Below are 18,991 nucleotides of genomic sequence, written 5' to 3' on the forward strand. Positions count from 1 at the left end.
CTGAGGAAGGGTCACCGGACCCGAAATGTTAACTCTGTTTTCTCCTCCACAGATGCTGCCAGACCTGCTGAGCTTTTCCAGCAACTTTGTTTTGTTTCATTTAAGTATAGCTTTGTATGAATATGATAAATTCACATCTTGAACTACTTCACAACTATTCAAATTTAAATGTTTGGAGAAAGAAAGAGAGAATCTCCTACCTAAGTGTTTAAATTAATGTATGGATAGTTCAATGGATGTGATGAAATCTACTGCTTTTTAAATGAGATTTGGTGTTCTATTGTGTTTATAGTATATGCAGTGCCAGACTGAGGAATGAACCCTGACTCTAGCTCAACACTCTGAGTTTAGCATTATCACTGATGTTAAGCATGTAAATTCAAGTGTGATGGGTTAATAGTTTAATGGGTTTTAATGTATGTCAGACTGCCCATGACCAAAAAAGTGCCACTTGTGTAACTTTTCCAATATAACACATCATTTTGCAATAATAATAGATTTGAATAGGATTACTGTCATTATGAGGTTAATAAACTGAAATAATTTTCTAAACTCTTGTTCATTGAGATGATACTCATTTAAGTTCATAGAACTCCTACAGTGTGGAAACAGGCCATTTGGCCCATTAACCCTCCAAAGACCATCCCACCCCATCTCTGTAACACTGCATTTCCCATGACTAATCTACTTAGCCTCCACATCACTGGACACCATGTGCAATTTAGCATGCCAATCCACCTAACCTGCACATCTTTGGACTGTGGGAGGAAACCAGGACACCCAGAGGAAACCCAAGCAGACACAGGGAGAATGTGCAAACTCCACACAGACAGTCGCCCAAGGCTGGGATCGAACCCAGATCCCTTGTGCATTGAGGGAGCAGTACTAACCACTGAGCCACCATGTTACAAGTCACAAGTATGAATGCCTGTTAAATATTGATTGTGTTAAATCTCACTGTTTAAACCATTTTAAGAGCAATTGACGTAGAATAAAATTCTTCCTCAAAATATTAATTAATAAACCAAGTCCAGAACTTGTCCTTTTCTATTCAAGTCTAAGGTCTCCCATTTTTGAGTTTAAGTAAATATTAATTGTCTGAATATAAATTTAATTGTCTATAAGCAGTTGGAAGCAGTACAGGGAATGTTTACCAAATTATTATCTAGAATGAATGGGTTGTCTTTTGGGTTGGAGAGGCCAGGATTGCATCCAATCAGGTTTAGAATAGTAAGAGGTGACTTGATTGAAACATAAGATCCTGTGGGGTCTTAACAAGGAGCATGAGGAAAGAATGTTTCCTTCTATGGGATAACCTAAAAATAGGGATCACTGTTTAAAGATAATTTCATGCAGTAATGAGGCACTTTTTTTTTCTCAGTCATGTGTGTTTGGAACTCTTTTCCTGAAAAAGTTGTTGAAGCAGAAACTTTGAATATTTTTAAGGCAGAGGTAAATTGATTCTTTTTAAGCAAAGGGGTAAAATGTTATCAGGGATAAGTGAGCATGTGGAAGTGAGATTATAATCAGATCAGCCATGATCTTATTGCAGGGAGGAGCAGATTCGAGGGGGTGAATAGTCAACTGCTTGTTTGCACATTTAAATATTCATATTCATATTCACAATCAAAATCTAAAAGAATGAGACAGGTTAATATTTCAGGTGGGACTCCTCATTGACTATCATTGTAATTACTCATATATCTTCCCTTGAAGTTGTTGAGATATATATTGAAAAATGTTATGTGTATTGTGAGCAAGGTGCAGAAGATGAGAACAACATGTTAATTTGCAATAGTAATGTTATCTTGTACATGATCAAGGGGATTGACTCTAGGGAAAATTTCATCGTTAAATTGTATTTCAGTACTTCATCCCAGCTGTCGTTTCATTCTTGTAAGAATAAGATCAGAATATGACTGCCTATCATTATTTTCATTTATTCTTTACTATTCTATAAAATATCTATTGCTAATTTCTAAAAGTTGTTCATCTTTTCACTAGTTCTACTGATTTGAAAGTAAATCCCATTTTAATAATAGATGTCCGTTGGAAATGAAAGTGAAGAAGTTCCTCTGTCTATAACACATCAACCAGCCCACATGGATGACAATTTGTGTGACCTTGTTGAGCTGTCCATACAATACAGATAAATTATCATGTTTGAGTCACTGCATCATTTCCCTTCTTCATCATTTCTGACTTATCGAGTTATGTTTCCAAGTTTATTAAATTAAGTATATGTCTTTATTGGACTTCCAAATAGTAAATGTAGATAAAATCATGCTGTTGAATTTTGATTTGTCCATTGTGCCCACAAAAAGTACTAAGAACAAAAAGTAAATAAATACTTCTATAAACTCTGTGAAGAGAAAAGCATAAGTTTCAGATATTAGACAGTACTTACTTGTAACTTGAGAAAGTGGTTTGTGAGAAATATTGCATGAGAAACATCTGTCAGTTTTGAACATATTCAATTGTTGGTTTGAGAAGGGTTTTGGGAGGCCTTTCTATTTTATGTATGGTTTCATTTTAATTCAGAAGCTGCTGTAAAGTGATTAAATTAACCACTTTCAGATAACCTCGCTATAATCCTCATTCTGCATTCTGTTATTTTCTAAGCTTGGTTTCATGCTGGATGGTGTAACAATCCTGAAATGTGGTATTAAATGAAATTCTGCCGTGTCATGAATACATTAACATTTGAATCTAAATTCTCCACCATGTCAGCTAATAAAATAGTATAAATGAACCACGTTTGCTATAAATAATTGTCTATTAATACTGTGGCACTCTGCAGCAAATTAAAGTCTCACTTGACTGAACACAGCTGTAGCAGAAAGACCTAGCTCACAATGAAAGGTGATTGCATGGGAAGTACTATTAAAGCCTCAGTACCTTTTTCTTTCATATTTAGGCACATTTCAGACAATTAATATTTATTTAAACTTGAAAACAGGAGAACTTAGATTTTAATAGAAAACGACATGTTCTAGACTTGGTTTATTAATTCTTATTTATGAGAACATGGAATTTTATTCTATATCTATTGTTCTTAATGTGGTTTAATCGGTAAGATTTAATGGAAGAAGTATTATGATTCTGAAAAATTATTGTAGGTACATATAAAATTATATATTTAATAAATACATAAATGTGTTTTTGGCCACATGAATGAAAGATTAAGATTTGTTATATTGCTTCAGGGTATAAATCAAACACATACCACTGCGCTCTGTGGCATATAGCACTTAAGATACTAATGGATCTCCTATGCCATTGCTACTGGTAATTTGGTTGACAAGGATAGAAGTGTAATAGCATAAAATGAACATTGTATTATTCTGCTGCTAGGTTGGATTACAATCCCAATTTGTAGCTAACTTTGATAGCATTGAAGCATTTGTAACACAATATACAGTATTAGTTGATGTATTTATTTAGAAAATATTATACAATTTTGAGAGAAATTTACATTTTGAATGGTCAAATACTGTCAAGCTGGAGCATTCTGTCCTAAGGTAGTCATGTTAGTTAGACACATTGGCAAATGTTGAGGGCAGATGTGGATCCATATTGAGTCTCCCAAAGGCTTCAAGCATGTTGCCAGAAAAATCTAATCATAGAAGAGATGAATTGCTTCTGAATCTCGATAAACTTAAACTCGTCCAAATCCCTGCTGCCTGTATCACAACACATTCCAAATCCATTCACCATCAGCCCTGTGCTCTCTAATAGATATCTGTTTTCCATTCAGCAATGTCTCATTATAAAATTTTCATTCTCATGTTGAAATGCTTCCACAGTTTTGCTGTGACCTTCCCTGTCATTTTCTGAAAACTCTGCAATTCTGATCTTGTGTGCACCTTCACCTCCTTTGTCTCACAATTGTTAGCTATATCTTCAGCTGGAGGACCTCATGGGACCTTGGCTCCAGAATTACCTTCCTAATCTTTGCTGTCTCCCCAACTCTCTCTTTTCATTTACAACTCTCCTCAAAAGCTACCACCTTAGAACCAGCATTTGTTACTTTTTCTAATTTGGCTTGGTGTCAATTTTTATCTGATTATGCTCCTGTAAATCATATTGGGTGGAACTTTCTGGGCCCATGTGCAGCTTTTAGATTCCTTATATCCTTCTTTCTCAACCTTATCTCTGTTACATTCATTAGCGTTCTACAGACACCCCAGCCAAATAGCAGTACACTCACAGATGCATTCCTTGTTAGACAAGAACAGGAACTGCATAATCTCACAATTGGACTATACACACTAGAAGTGTAGCAGGCAGGTTATACTTCTTCCTCATAGCTGCAGTGAGTACAAACTTCTTCAACACCTTGGCTCCATCATAACTAAACTCTTTCTTTACACAAACTCTTACAGTATAAGCCTGACGGGGTCAAGCAACTCGTGAGAAGTCACAGTCATAAGCATTCTTGTTTGTAGTTCTTAAGCACATACAATGTAAAGGTGGCACCTCACTGGATCTATAAACCAGCCCATGTGAGGCAGTCACACTGGCTAACATCAGCAGCCTGCCCAGGCCAGGCAAATACAACTTCATTAACAAGGCAACCAGCTCAAAAGGTTCAAACAAAGGTGAATTTGGTAGAAAGTAATGGTAGGGAATGGAACTTAAAGAGTGTGGTTGTCATGGGCACTGGATGTACCTTGGGGAATATAGGGAGGAAATTGAGGCAGAGGGGAGATAGCGGCAAGGGCGTCAAGGAAATGTGGGAGCAGAAGATCTAAGCCTGGGAACGCAATGGATTAGTTAAGTGGGTACAAATGAACAGATGAAAAATTACAGCACATCAACAGGCCCTTTGGCCCTCCAAGCCCGTGCCGACCATCATGCCCTAATTAATCTAAAAACAAACCTGCCATTTTTCGATCCATATCCCTCTATTCCCTCCCTATTCATGTACCCATCTAGGTGCCTCTTAACTGTCTTTACATGAAAAAGGAATGGTATAAGGCTAAAGCTAGGCAAAGGGATCTGTGTAGGACTAGGATCGGGGTAAAAAGGATGTATATCAAGGGAGATAGGGAAAGGGCTGATAGTCACAGAAAGAGATTGAAGAAGGACAGTTGAGACTCAAGTGGAACGGACAAGGCTATTTACAATGATGCGTAGAAAAGCAGATTATGGACCAGGAGGTTAGAGGGTGAACAAATCAAGTGAAAAGTTTGGAGACACTGTTACTCTTGCTAATCAACTTACAAAAGAAGACTTCACAGAGAAAGGGAGAAGACCATGATCTGTTTGCAAACACACCCATCTAAAGGAAGCAACATAGAAACTGAAAAATACTACCTTATGAGCACTCAGTTCAAGGCTTAGCACTGAAGGGAAGCATGTACTGCAGAATAAAGACAGTCAAGTTTTATCATCTCCTAACACAACATCCAACCGTGACCGTGTTTTGTTTAACTCTAGAATAAAAGGATCCCAAAGTCCACTACTAGTGGTCATGTTTGTAATGGTGCTAGTGGTGGGGGCTTATTCCATCTGTGTTTGTGCAAGAGCATTCACAGACCTTTGGGGATGGAAGTGTTATACAGGCTGTAAATTCCAAGGTTGTAGAGCTGTACCACTGGAGATAATGAAAACCATCAAGATTCACCAAGATCTTACACATGGTAGAGTGAGGAAGAGGTAAAACAGTCATGAGTCATGGAAGATGTGCCTTAAAATGAAGAGGAGGCTGCAGGACAGGATTTCATCCAACACATGCGGAGCCTGAAAAGGTGCCAAAGGGTAGCTTGACTAGTTCAAGATCTCAGCTGGATAACCAGCATCTCATTCCTGGTATCTCTTCACAAATCAGCACTAGATGGTTCCTAACTTAACCGAGCTAGCATTGCTGAGGTTACAAAGGGGAGGTCAAGGAGAAGAAAGAATGCTCACTGCCAACAGAACCAGAGACATAGGCTCAGCTGGCGGCAGTGGTGAATGAACATGCAGTGGGTGATGAATGGAACCAGGGTATTCAATGCTGTCATGCAGTGTACTGAGAAATGAGAAATACACAGAGCTGATGAGTGAAAGGCAGTGCTGGAGATGTCTTCATAAAGAGTCATAGAGTCATACAGTATGGAAACAGACCCTTTCATCCAACAAGTCCATGTCGAATATAATTCCAAACTAAACCAGTCCCAACTTCCTGCTCCTCACCCATATGCTTCCAAACCTTTCCCATTCATGTACTTACCCAAATGTATCACCTACATCTGCCACCCCCTGCAGGCAGTTATGTAATTTGGGAGGCAACATAGTGTCAGTGGTGATGAAGGTGAGAGGTGCATTAAACTTCCTCACCAGCCTCTTTCAAACCTGCACCAGGGACGTGTGTGGCATTTCCCAACTGGCAGCCCAAAGGTGCAATCATGAGTTCACTGATGCCTTTACAGGAGAGCAATTCAGTTCGTTCAGTTCACCATGGAGCCAGAGAGCCAAGCTGCCTGAGCAGAGGGGTTTGCAGCTATTGCTAATTCCCTCAGGTTCAAGGGGTTACTGAGTGTTCCCATGTGGCAATGAAACTCCCTGGCATCATCCAGCCAGACTCCTGAACACGAAGAGATTACACTCACTCAATGTCCAGCTCCTTTGGAACCACAGGCAACAATTCCTGCAGGTGTGTGCCCAGTATCCAGGCAGCTGTCATGTTGCTTACGTTTAGCATGACCCCCAGGATCCTCAAATGTTTCCTCCATCACTGCATCATCTCCAGGGCTGGCTTGTGGGTGACAAGGGGTACCCCTAGAAAAGGTGAAAGACATTGCATGAATATATGTGGCAGTCTGAGCAATGAGCCAATTATAGTGCAGAAAAATTCCTGCCCTCAAGGGAATGCTTGCTTTTTACCTTTGAAGCATTAAAATTATTTGTTTGCTATTTATTGCAAGTTAATTCATTCCCTCGGCACCAATAACCTCGTGTTCAGTTTCCTGACCAAAGGATCAGCATGGAACTATGCAGGATTACAGGGGCAGGTCTGCAAGTATATGTCTCAAATCTCAGATGGAAGGGGTATTCATCTATTACAGAGATGTAGAGGGGCTAACATTGAGTTTAGGTTCCTGTTTTCCAGAGGTTATGTTCCTTTCAGAAAGAAGCAGAGAAAGACAGTCTCTATGCTCAGTACACTGTTCCATATGGTGGAACATCTGCAATGATCAGTGTCCTCAAGGTAGTCTACAAAGAAAACACAAATAGTCAGAAGCCTTAACAGATTGAAAAAGGCCACAGGACTGTTATACACATGTCTATTTTTGTGTCATGTCATGTTGCACAGAAGGTTGACATCCAAAATGACTGCAATACTTAATCTTTCTTTCCCTGTTGTTACATTTTGGTGCCATCTCAGCAGCTGCAGCTCAGCTTGAGGAAACCTGCTGATTGCTTTTCAACTTGCCTGAGAGCACATCAACAACCCTATTTTCTGGTTGTCCCGGGCCTACAGGCTCCAACCGACTGGGGTTCTTCTGCATTGGTGTAGATACAACTTTCTCGACCTGACCTGATGATGGTGTTTGTGGCAGGTCACCTCTGAAGTGTCCTGAGATGACAGTTCCTGGGTGCTGGTCTGTCACTCCTCCTCCATGTCCATACACAATGGCATCTCCCTCACTCCTTGAGCAAATTGGGCACCTGGAGGGATGTCAAGATACCTTGGGCCTCCTCTTGTCAAGCCAGTGAATGAATGCATCCATTGCTCAAGTGATGGGGGGAAGATCCCTGCACAGTTCTGGAAGGTATTGACAGTTCTGCTGGACCTGGCTTTCCACGGTGACTGACAACAAGTCGTAGAGGAAGCCACATGCTCGCACACCTGCTGTGACATTAGTCAGAGCTGCCCTTCGCTTCAGTCTGTGTTTGGTTTCTGAAGCCTTTGCCAGCTGTTCCCCTGCTCGCTTTAGCATCTCCATGAGCTCATAATGGCAAATCCAGAGGCTTGTCATCTGTACTGAGCTCTGAATTGGTACCTGTGTTTGTTCCCCAGTAATCTTCTAAGTGCTAAAGATCTTGGCCACTTCTTCTCTCTCTAGCTGAGAGCCTGTGTCTGTGCTGTTCTCACTAGAATGTGGACCTGAGCCTGATCTAAATAGATTATCCACTGAGGTGAATGTCTCTGTGCTGGTGGAGGGTGGAGATGAAAGCCTTGAAGGTATAGCCCATGAGGCCTATGACTATTCCTTATCGCAAATGTTTCTTGAGGAACTGCTGGAGATGGGTCTGGGAGCTGGGGCTACTTGTTATTTGTCATGGCTTGGGAGTGAAATCCAGAGGCTGCACAGAAAAGTGTTGTGAGTTGCCACCCTCATCTAAGGTTCCATTAAAATTTTGTTTTTGATATGTAGCTGGGAGGAGCAATTTGGAAACATTCTCACTAGATGCCTGTGTATATCCAAACTCATCTTCAGCATTGACACATTCTCTTTACTCTCGTGCCAGCTCAATGTTCTGTTGCTCGAAGGGAGTCAGACATTCTGCTGCTGCATCCCAGTGTAGACCTGTTCACAATTAAAGCATATTCTTCTCTTGCAAAAGGAAAGAAACTTTAAGAGACTTTAGCATGGGATTTTGACCATTCTGCCTACATTATTAAATGTAGATGGAGGTGTCATGCCCCAGAACTGTGATTATGTGTGTTACTAATGTTGCAAAGTTGGGTAGGGTACTTATGGATTAGAAGGCAGGACGTTAGAACTTGCTGTGTGTAAAATTCTAGGAGGGGAATGCAGTGCATGGTCCCTTTAAAAGATGATGTGTTTTTCTGTGCTTATTAGGAATGTGAAAAAGATGTCCGTGAGCAGCAGCAGATTGTTGGTTTGCAGGTGCATAGAGTGCCCAAATTGAAACATTTGTATCAAAAGGCTGTACAGGGAGCAGGCCAAGCAGCAGCTTTGTTTTATTATCAAGAAAACAGGTTTTGAATTGAGCCAATCAATTTGAATCAGATACTTAGAGACTAAAAACCAATTAAATTTAAATCTGATGGTTTTGACAACATAGGGCCAATCCTATTATAAGAAATTGATATGTCATCAAGGATATAAAAGGAGAGGGCAGTTGGAAAGTCAGGAGAGCCAACTAGCATCTGCCAAGAGAACAGCTCTCAGCTCTAAAAGAAAGAATCACTGGCTCTCACAGAATTCTCTAAGCCTTAAAGTAAGCTCCATCTAAATTAAAGATATTTAAGGCACAAGTAGTTAATGTTCAAGAGAGTAAATTCTAATTTTTAAAATTTATTTTATATAAGTGGGACTTGTATTTATTGGAACAGCATACCATTATAATCTTGTTTAATTTGGGAATAGTTAGAAGCTAGAAGGGGTTCATTCAGTTTGTTAATAGTGTAGTTAGTTTGTTCACTTTTATAGTTAGATAAATAAATTGTTACTTGTTGATGATAAAGAGAGTTTCAGGGGTTAAGTTTTATTTAACCATTCCTTTATAAGAGATTGGGGATCTTTTAATGGATGACAGGACGTGGCGCACCTTTCTGGTGGTTCGGTTTTAGTTACCAGGGGGAGGGTCAACCTCCGCTTTACAGCAGATTCGGGACTCACCATAATCAGCTTAGGTCCATGATCTGGACAGCTCTGGTCCAGGATCTGGTCAGATTGGGACGGAACAGGGCTGGGATCTGAACGTATTTGGATGAATCTGAACAGATTTGGACGAATCTGAACAGATTTGGACAGATCTGAACAGATTTGAGATACAAAAGTTTCCAGCAAGTTTAAACCAACTTGGTGTTAGAGTCCTAGAACTTTAAATAAAACTTAAGTGAGAAGTGGAAAATCTGTTTAGTTTTGGTTGCTTCTTGTTGGTTAACTTAAAAGTGGGAAAATGGCTCTTAACATTGCTAAAGCGGTCCTGGGGGTCAAAGATGCTTCCCAAATTTGCAGTTTAGATAGACAGAGTTTAGAAAGTTTAAATAGACAGAGAAAGGGGACACTTTTAGAATTACCAAACAGGCTGGAACTGGGCTTAACTAGGAATAAGAGGAAAGCTGAAATTGTAATGGAGTTAGCCAAGTAATTAGGTATATCAGAGAAACAGCCAAGTGCAGAGGAGTTAGAAAAAACTAAATTGCAAATGAGAGAATTGGAGTTCGAAAGGGAAAAAGAGAGGGAAGAAGGGCAACTGAGACAGTTTGAATTAACGTTACCTGCAGAGGTAATACAAAAAGAAAAAGAATGTTTGAACTTTGAAATTAGACAGGATATCCAACTTAAAATGATGAAAATGAAGGTAGAAGATAGGCTTAGTGAGGGGGAGAGTGATGATGACCTGGTCGGGATATATACAAATATGTTAAAACATCACCAAAATTTGAAGAAAAAGATGTAAAAGCCTTTTTCATTTCCTTTGAGAAATTGGCTAAACAGATGAAATGGCCGGAGATTGTGTGAGTAATGTTAATTCAGATCAAGTTGGTAGGCAGGACGAGTGAGATATTTGCAGCACTGTCAAAGGAGATGTCTGGAGACTATGAAGAGGTAAAACAGGCTATTTTGAATGTCTATGAATTGGTACCAGAAGCACATAGACAATGGTTCAGAAATATAGGAAAGAAACCAGGTCAGACTTATATCGAATTTGATAGAATTAAACAGACCAACTTCGATAGATGGATGAGAGCATTAAGGAAAATAAAAAGACATATGAGGATCTTAGAGAGTTTAAAAACTCACTTCCAGAAGTGATAAGAACTCATGTTGAGGAATAGAAAGTTAATATAGTGAGAAGAGCTGCAGAAATGGCTGATGAATACACATTTGGTGCATAAATCGAAATCTAGCTTCCAACAGCAATTTCATTCCATGAGGGATAGAAATTGGGCAAGGGGGAGATCTTTCAATGAAAAACAAAAAGTAGATTACACAGGAAACAGTTTACCACAGGTGAAAAAAGAAACCCAAGAGGGTGGGAAAGAGGTAAAAGACCCTAGGTATTTTCGCTGAAATAAGGTGGGACACACAAAGTCATGGTGCTTCTTGGTAAAAGAGGCTAAACCAGAGGGGTTAGTTGAGGTAGTGAAGGAAATCCCAAGAGAAGTCAAGGAGCTGCAAGAGAGTGCACAGCTTAGTCTTGGGCTGGAAAGTAAGATAAGACTTCACCTGTGTGGGTAAGGTTTACTCAGGTAGAACTGGGGGAGTAGGTAAACAAGTTAAAATATTGAGAGAAATAGGACCTGGTCAGTCTGTAATAATAAAGGATGAAAATATTTGCACTCCTTCTGAAATATCGCTCGAGAGAATGATAATCTGCGGAATAAATAGAGAGAGAATTAGCGTTTGTGTACAATAAGGCTATAAAATCCAATCAAAACTGGGGAAGTGATAGTGGGAATAATTGAAAAAGTGGCTATTCCAGGAATACAGTTTATTCTTGGAAACGAAAGAGGCGGATCAAAGGTGGGAGTGATGCCCCCTGTAGCAGAGAGGCCAAAAGAAAACCAGGGAACTGCGGAGTTAAAAGGAAAATATGCTGGAATTTTTCCAGATTGTGTGGTGACAAGATCCCACAGCCATAAGTTAAAACAAGAAGGGAAAACAAAAGAGAAAGATGAAGGATTTGAGGTCCAGTTAGCTGACACTCTGTTTGATGAAATGGTAAACAAAAAAACTAAGCAGTTAGAGGATCACGCAGAGGTATTTAGTTCTGAAAGATTAATGGAGTTACAACAAAAGGATGAGATGATAAAGAATTTATATCATAAAGCGAACTCTGAAAAGAAATCAGAATGTATTCCAGAATGTTATTACCTTAAGGATAAAATCTTAAGGCGGAAATGGAAATCTCGGCAGGTTTTTGCAGATGCCAAATGGGCAGAAGTTCACCAAATTGTGTTGCCGGTAGCATACTGACAGGAAATATTGTGGGTAACACACAAATTACCTGTAGGAGGTCACCTAGGAGTGAGGAAGACTCAGGCTAAGATACAGAAGCATTTCTATTTGCCTGGTTTACATAAAGATATGGTTGAATTTTGCCGTATCTGTCATATGTGTCAGATGGTAGGAAAGCCACAGGCAGTAATAAAACCAGTGCCTTTAATGCCAATTCTGGCAGCAAATCGAGCATGGACTGGGCCAAGTCCCAGAGCAATGGAGAGGCCGTGACCCCGTAGTCAAGGAGGGGCTGAGACCCCGGAGCAACAGGGGCCGAGTCCTGGAGCGAGGGGCCAAGTCCCTGCAGTGATAGGGAAGGGAGGCGTTGCTGAGTACCAGAGTGAGGGGCCAAGTCCCCGAAGTGACGCTGGGGCTGGGCGCCTGGAACAATGGAGGGGCCGAGTCCCCGGAGGGACGGTGGTGTCGAGGTATGAACCTCGGTACAGCATGACTTACCTTGTTGCTGCTGAGTGCCAGTGAGGAGTGGATGGAGACTAGAATGATGCAGGGCGATTGCTGGACTTGGGCCTGGTACCAAGTGCTGAGTTGCTGTTGTCGGACTTTAATTTAAATTTAAATTTAAATCCTTTTTACTATGCTATAACTACCTCTTGTAAGTAATGTTTATGCTTTCCTTTAAGCCTCCTTGTATAACAATACTTTCTTTTTTACTCTGTAAGATTTGTACCTAAGTACTTGTACTTACTTGTACCTAAGATAGCGCATTAAAAGGCAGCCATTGTAAAAACTTTTCACTGTACTCCTATACTTCTGTATTGGAGTACAAGTGACAATAAAAGATATTCTATTATTTTCTATTCTATTTGAAGAACTCATGCAGGTTATGATTGATTGTGTACGTCCCCTCCCTAAAACCAAAAGTGGGAACCAATATTCACTAACCATAATGAATGTGCCTACCAGGTTTCCAGAGGCAATTCCATTATGGAATGTCAAGGCAAAAAAGGTTGTGGAGGAGTTGCTTGCTTTCCTTACCCATTATGGACTACCCAGGGAGATTCAGTCAGACCAAGCGTCCAGTTTTACTGCCAAATTAATTAAAGGGGTCATGGATAGTTTAGGCATCAAACACTTTAAATCAAGTGCATACCATCCTGAATTCCAGAGAGCATTAGAAATGTGGCATGAGACCCTAAAGTCCATGCAGAGGGCTTATTGCCAGGATTACCCAAATGACTGGGATAAAGGTTTCCCATTTGTATTATTCGCTATTAGAGATGCTCCAAATGAATCAACTCAGTTTAATTGATATTCAAATGGTCTTTAAAATTAATTAAGGAAAAGATGATAGGTCCAAAGTCAGCAATCTCACAGTTTGATTATGCATCTCAGGTGAGAAAAAGATTAAACAGAGTTGGTGAATTAGCTGGACAGCATCTAAAGGTGGCACAGCATATAATGAAGCAAGAAGCAGATAAGAAATCTAAAATTCGTACGTTTTCCCATGTGGAAAGCATATTGGTGCTGTTACCAGTGGTAAGAGATCCCTTCAAAGCAAAGTTTAGTAGTCCCTATCAGATTGAGAAGAAGTTAAGTCAGGTGAATTATCTGGTAAAGATGCCAGATAGGAAAAAAACATTTTTGGTATGTCATGTGAACGTGTTGAAACCTTACTATGACAGGGAAAGGGAGCTGGAGAAACAGGTATAAGTTACCGCCACTCCAAGTGAGGAATCAAATCCAGATGATTTGGATTTTGATGTGCCTCAGAATAAATTGAATAATGAGGAAGTCCTTAAAGAATGGGACAGGGTAGTGAGCTATCTGACCTCATAACAGAGAACTGAATTGAGAGACTTGTTACAGTGCTATAAGGACATATGTAGAAATAGAATGAGGAGGACTAATACCTAGTACATGAGATTGACATAGGGAATGCTATTCAGATAAAACAACACCCCTACTGGCTTAATCCTCTCAAAGCAGTGCAGGTTCAGAAGGAAGTGGAAGTGATGCTCCAAGAAGATATCATAGAGCCGAGTCAAAGCGAGTGGAGTTCACCAGTCATGTTGGTTCCCAAACCAGATGGTACTCAATGATTCTGTGTAGATTATCGGAAGGTCAACATCATGACCAAATCTGACTCATACCCAATTCCAATGCTGGAGTACACTGTGGAAAAAGTAGAACAAACCACTTACATCACAAAGTTAGACTTATTTCACGGTTATTGGCAATTACCTTTGTCGGAGACAGTGAAAGAAGTTTCTACTTTTGTAACCCCAAATAGGCCATATCAATTTAAAGTAATGCCCTTTGGAATGAAAAATGCACCAGCCACATTTCAAAGACTTATGAACAGCGTTATTGCAGGATTGACTAATTTGTGCTGTCGACATAGATGATTTAGTGATTTTTAGTCATTCGTGGAAAGATCACATGGAACATTTGGCAGAGCTCTTTAAGAGGCTACAGATGGCAAAGTTTGTAACAGAATTCACAAAGGCTGAAGTGACGCTATTAGGGCACAACATTGGACATGGATAGATAACATCAAGGAACATGAAGACGAAAGCTATCGAGGAATTTCCATGACTATCCTCGAAAGAGGAAGCGCTATGATTTTTAAGACTGAGCGGGTTCTACAGGAAATTTGTACCAAGCTTTAGTAGCATTGTGGCACTGCTGATGGATTTGTTAAAAAAGAACATGAAATTTTGGTGGACAGAACAATGCCAGGAGGCTTTTGAGAATTTACAAGCTGTGTTGATGACCGCACCAGTTTTAGCCATGCTAAATTTCTTGAAACCCTTTATAGTCGTCATCGATGCAAGGGATATAGGTGTTGGAGCCGTATTGTTACAGGAGAACGAGTGTGTAATTGAACAATTATTGTTCAAAAAAACTCAATATCCACCAGAAAAAATATTCAACCATTGAAAAGAGTTATTGAATTTGGTATTGGCCTTACAGCATTTTAATGTTTACATTGCAAGTAATGCATCAGAGACCGTGGTGTGCACCGATCACAATCCTTTGACATTTCTGCAAAGATTTAAGGACAAGAACACCAGATTATTTCATTGGAGTCTTATATTACAAGCATTCAATTTACAGATTGTACATGTTGTGGGTTGTGAAAATAGCTGGGGCTATTTTCTCTGGAGCATCAGAAGCTGAAGGGTGACCTTATAGAGGTTTATAAAATCATGAGGGGCATGGACAGGGTGAATAGCCAAGGTCTTTTCCCTGGGATGGGGTGTCCCAAACTAGAGGGTAAAGTTGTAAGGTAAGACAGGAAAGATTTAAAAGAGACCTAAGGGGCAACTTTTCACACAGAGGGTGGTGCGTCTTTGGATTGAGCTACAAGAGGAAGTGGTGGAGGCTGGTACAATTACAACATTTAAAAGGCATCTTGATGGGTATATGAATACAAAGGATTTAGAGGGATATGGGCCAAATGCTGGCAAATGGGACTAGATTAGTTTAGGATATCTAGTCAGCATGGAAGAGCTGGACCGAAGGGTCTGTTTCTATGCTGTGCAGCTATGTGACTCTATGACTGTACCCAAGCCCCTGTTAGATGGTATTTTGATAGAAAGCAAAATCAAGTATTATAGGTGCTCACAGGAGAAACCTGCTATGATCTTACTGATCCCAAGAGAATGCTTTGGGTTCAAATGACCCATTCTTGCTCTTAAGCCTTATATTCCTATGAATACTGTTTTAGTGTTAATACTGCTCGGGAAACATTTCTCCATTCATTTCAATGAAGCTTATTGTGTTTGTGTGTAATGCTTGTGGTTTCTACCTACACTTGCAGTTTTTATACACAATGTACACTTCAGCAGCAGGTTAACAGTCCCTATTCTCTAGTTTACAAATGCAAATTTGTTAATTACCCCTCTAAACAAATCTGTTAAACACCTCATTATTCAATATCCACCAGCCTAAGCAGTTTATAAGTCATGCTTAAGTCCCCTTGCTATTTTAAATGTGGAACAGTGCTTTTTTTTCCATTACTGGAATCACTGTATCACATGTCCCATCATTTCACTCTTTATAGCCTCCATTTTGGCCATTCTTTTTTCTTTTAGTAGGTATTCTGCATTGCAAAATACATTTTTTTCAGCAATTGCATTCAATGCTGCAAGAACAGATGCACCTTTAGCTTGTAGAACTGATCCTGTCAACTTTCTGTTCCCTCCCAGTCAGAGAGCACTCCACTGTCAAAAAATGTTCCAATTGACAAGTGATGAAACTCAGTCTTTGGAGGTTGCAGATGTTATCATTTCAGAATGGGTTTTGGATTGGGCTTTCTGAATGTGACAGCAATTCTGTTGCACTGCAATTATATTTATTTGCTATTTTTCACATTTGCTGTTGTATAACACAGATAGGCTTTGAAACAAATTGGGCAAAATCATTTTAAAAAAAAAGGAAAATATTGTAATGGTCTGGAATACTGTGAAATCAAAAACAACAAACGCACCCCTAAGGAGGGTGTCTACGTTTTTGTTTCTGCTGCTCCAATGACTGATTTCAGTAATTTGCATTCATTCTGTATTACACTTGAATGATAATGTACCTCCAGATAGAACCTGGGGTCTCCCAGTGTTCATATCAAAATTATCAGTGTGCTGCAATCTAGGGAATTCATTTCACTTGGCACTGAAATTTCCACCGTACATTATGCCAATGATGCTTTCTGCATATGAACAATTCTCCTCTTCTCCTTGTTCACAGAACAGCCAAAGGACATTTTTTGAGATATCTGGGGAAAATTGATCGAAGGCAAGATGAAAATTACTATAGTAATTTCTAACTGATCATAAAACTGATAAAATGTACTGTGATTTTTTAAAAATAGATTGGGGCAAATTTCATGATTATTGCATTTTTCTGTTTACAGTTTAATTAATTCATTACCACAAAGTACAGCCAAATTCATTTCCTAGTTCCAGAAGCCAAAATGTGAATCCTTGTTTGCTAGAATGTGCTAAGGTCTTTCTATACGTGGGTCTGAATAAAATGCCTAATTATGAGCCAATGTTTATTTATTGGTTCACAATGCAATCCTTGTATTTTAATTCATTCCGTAGATCTGAATAACATTCTACAAGCAAATGGTGAATGATTAAAGTATTAGGAATACTTTTTAAAACATCTACAAAACGATAAATTCAGTAGTACCACGGAACTGAACAGTGCAATGGTATTAGTATTTGTATAAAAATGCAAGGTAATTGACTGTTATGTAGTAAAGTTTCACTGAACAAATAGTAAAAAAATGCCAAACAGCTCCTCTGTCGTAGTAAAATTTTCTGTAAGAAATGTCAAATATCAGAAACATTACTTCTTTTTTCAAAGCATGGGAAACTCTATTTTAAAAATTCCTTGATAAGACCATTAAATTTTTTTTTATAGAAGAGCATTGCAGAATCCCGATAGTCTCCTGTAAAAACTAAATTATAAATATTCGGTCTCTAACCTTTTCTTATTGATGTTTGACTGCTGGAAAGGAGCAGCTTTACATGTATGCACACCATCAACCCTTTAAGTTCACAGAACACAATATACAAAACTGCATAAATTATCTTGCTTCTTGATTCTACAATGAATCAACCATCTGGTCTAATACCATTTCGACAGTGATATAAGACTGAACATTCCACGCCTGGTCTAGTGTGTGTAGAGGAACATATTTTAAAATGTCAGGATACATCAGCTACATATTTAGTATTATTTATATTCATAAAAATTAATAGTACAGGATAGATTGAGATTCAAGACCTGCTTAATCACACTTGCCTATGTTGTGTGAAATGTTGAAATCATTAAAAACCCAAACATGTTTGCTTTGCTTTGTGCTACACTCAGCTTTAAAAAGGGGAAAAAAAAGACTGACTTGACTTAACATTAATAACACTTCGGCCTCAATTCAACTCTCTGGCACAAACATATAACTGCTAATTATACCAGTCCAAATACATTTTGTGCGAAAGGGCTAATGCTTTCAGTTTTACCCTTCTTACCTTCTTGGTAATAGAGACTGGATTGACCAGACAGCTGGAGTAGAAAGTGAGTTGTTTTAGTACACAAGGCAATCAACTCCAAAAGGTCCTCTTCACACAGATACTGCTAAAACACATTATACGTATCAAGAAAGGATGAACAGGCTGGGTTGATTTATCTTGAAGAAAGAAAGCTGAGGGGTGACCTTGTAGATGTATGTAACATAATAAAAGCTTTTGATGGAGTGAATACAGAGAGAATATTTCCTGTTGAGAACAAAAGCATAACTAGTGGTCATCAACATAAGTTATTTACCAACAAATCCAATAGAGAACTCAAGAATCTTTTTACCAAACTGTGGTGAGAATGTAAAAATCCCCATGTCAGGGAGTAGTTGAATCAAGTTATATAGATGCAGGTAGGGCGTAGCTAGATAAGCATGAGAAGGGGAAGGGATTATTTGGCTATGAAGATATATTTGGGTAAGGAAATGTGGAAGGAAGTTCAAGCGGACCATAAACGCCAGTATTGATTTGTTGGGTTAGTTGGCTTGTATCTGTGCCTCATCTCCTATTTAATCCTATGGAAAGAAGAAAGAAAAACAAAGGTGAGGCAGACCCCACAAAGGCTTTTCATTAATATCTTTCCTTAGTGCATTAACAGCTGGCTTACATGAGACAAGGAGCTTGGTATTTATGTTCCTGGACTCATAATGCAGAGGTCTGGACTAATGATCCAGAGGCATGAGTTCAAATCCCATCCTAGTAAATGAGGAATTTAAAACCAGTTAATTAAATATACATTTAATAATAAAAAAAGGCTAGTCTCTCTAGGTGTCACCAGTAGCCACAAGAGAATCAATAACTCATATGGGTTTATTAATATCCTTTATGGAAGTAAGTTTGGCTGATATGTGATCACAGATTCTCAATAATGTGTTTGAATCTGTGCTCGGAAATAAAACCACAAAGCCACTAGCTGCATCAAACTGCTACAAGCAACAATAATTAGAATAAAACCAGTATTAACTCACACAACAGGAGGAACATGCTCTTCATTAATATCTGAAGTAATGTTAAAATAGGGAGAACTATCTGAAAGACTAA

At 39.1% G+C, this 18,991-nt stretch overlaps 1 long non-coding RNA gene across 1 annotated transcript; it reads right to left on the reverse strand.

The window, feature by feature from the left end:
* Positions 1-3,416: 3,416 nt before the first annotated feature.
* On the reverse strand, positions 3,417-18,003 carry LOC125483487. The gene is made up of 3 exons (XR_007262451.1): positions 17,906-18,003; positions 16,459-16,644; positions 3,417-6,765 (listed from the first exon to the last, which is right to left on the reverse strand). It is a non-coding gene; the product is annotated as an uncharacterized LOC125483487 (long non-coding RNA).
* Between the last annotated feature and the right edge of the window lie 988 nt (positions 18,004-18,991).

The sequence above is a fragment of the Rhincodon typus genome, chromosome 7 (assembly GCF_021869965.1).
Source record: "Rhincodon typus isolate 14 chromosome 7, sRhiTyp1.1, whole genome shotgun sequence".
Classification (NCBI taxonomy): domain Eukaryota; kingdom Metazoa; phylum Chordata; class Chondrichthyes; order Orectolobiformes; family Rhincodontidae; genus Rhincodon; species Rhincodon typus.